The sequence below is a fragment of the Colobus angolensis genome, unplaced genomic scaffold, assembly GCF_000951035.1.
Source record: "Colobus angolensis palliatus isolate OR3802 unplaced genomic scaffold, Cang.pa_1.0 Scaffold88, whole genome shotgun sequence".
Classification (NCBI taxonomy): Eukaryota; Metazoa; Chordata; class Mammalia; order Primates; family Cercopithecidae; genus Colobus; species Colobus angolensis.
The window spans coordinates 4,713,477-4,714,963 of record NW_012122709.1 but is presented as its reverse complement, the minus strand read 5'-3'; the positions used below and the strand labels follow the sequence as shown (position 1 = coordinate 4,714,963).

Below are 1,487 nucleotides of genomic sequence, written 5' to 3'. Positions count from 1 at the left end.
AATACCCAGGCAGGAGATCTGGCTACAGATAAATAATTCCTGAGAAAGAAGGGGACTCTAGTACAAGGAGTTCAGTGTGTAAACTTAAGTGCTCTAGGTTAAAAAAAAAAAAAAAAAAAGAAAAAAAAAGAAAAGGATTACTGCCTCATATCCTTCCAACTTAACAAAGGCAATAGTGGTAATCACTTAAAGATGAATAGTTTGATGTGAATGAATGTAAAGAGTTGATGTAATACTCAGGAATTCAAGTGCATTTAGAAGGGACAAGGTATTTGTGATATTAGTTGGAAAGAGTGGAAGGGAAGGATGCTCACCTGGGCCAGGAGCCTGGCTTAACTGACCCACTGGATTACATGACCAATACCATGGTGCACTGGGAACTAAAGGCCAGTAGGCTACTACTAGTGCGCCAAAATCATCTGCTTCATTCAGTTGTCCTGTGTGCTGGGGCCAGTTTTGTGTGATTACAAACCTGCTTATGTCCATACTTTTTCAGTGTCTGTATAATAATGTAATTAAACCTCATGTAAACCTATGAAAAATCACTGCATTGAAAACTGTTCCTTCAGGAATACTGATTTTTAAAAAATTGTTCCTATGAAAACTAAGTCAAATGTTTTGGAGAGACATAACGCAAAGAAGAGTATGCATTTTAAAAACTGTTGAGTTGGGAGTGGGCAAGACAACTGTAAAAGATTGAGGGGTGGGACTTAATCTCAAAAGTACTCTGCACTTAAAAGCGTCTGAATTCTTACTTCACTTTAAATAAAGCAAAACGGGAAATCAAAGATGATGAAAGTGCCTGAGTGGCTCTCATCTCAGACTGCACTCTAGAATTACCTGGGAAGCTTAAAAACCAGGCCACTCTCCTCCCCATTCAGATTCAATAGTCTGTACTGGGGTCCAGGCATCCACAGTTTTTAAAAGTTCTCAGGGTACAGCCAGGTTTGAGACTCCCTGTGTAGTTAATACTGGAAAGAGAATTGGGAACGCTGAACAGCAGTCTTAGACACAAGAACAGTCTCACCACTACATCAAAAGATTGGTGAAATGGACATACTTTTAATTATAATGTTTAAGATATGTATGCATTATCTTTAAAATTCCCAATCTGGTTTTTTCAATTACAACCATCTAACCTAATCATGTAATATAAAAGGGCTTCAAGTGTATGATGGGAAGGAGGTTCACATGACAAAAAAAAAAAAAAAAATTCTCCTGATCTGGGCCCACATTACCAAACAGGTCTCAGCTTGAGTCTTCTTTCAGTTTAGGAGTCTCAGAATAGGACGCAACACTAGGAACCCCAGAGGACTCGGGTTCTCAGTTTCCTGGTTGGTTTTCTGAGTATGGCTGGGTACGGGAGTCAGAGGGGCAGTTTCTTCTAAACCTTTCATTCCCAAAGGCCGCTGATCCCCCAGAAGCAAGGCCAGGTTCTGCACGTGTGTTGAGGTCGCCAGGAGGTAGCCATGGGGGTTGGGGGTTTG

At 40.6% G+C, this 1,487-nt stretch overlaps 1 protein-coding gene across 2 annotated transcripts in view; it reads right to left on the bottom strand.

Annotated features, from left to right (window-relative positions):
* HOMEZ (homeobox and leucine zipper encoding) overlaps positions 1 to 1,487 on the bottom strand; it is a 26,941-nt gene that overhangs the window by 11,465 nt on the left and 13,989 nt on the right. The window lies entirely within an intron of this gene.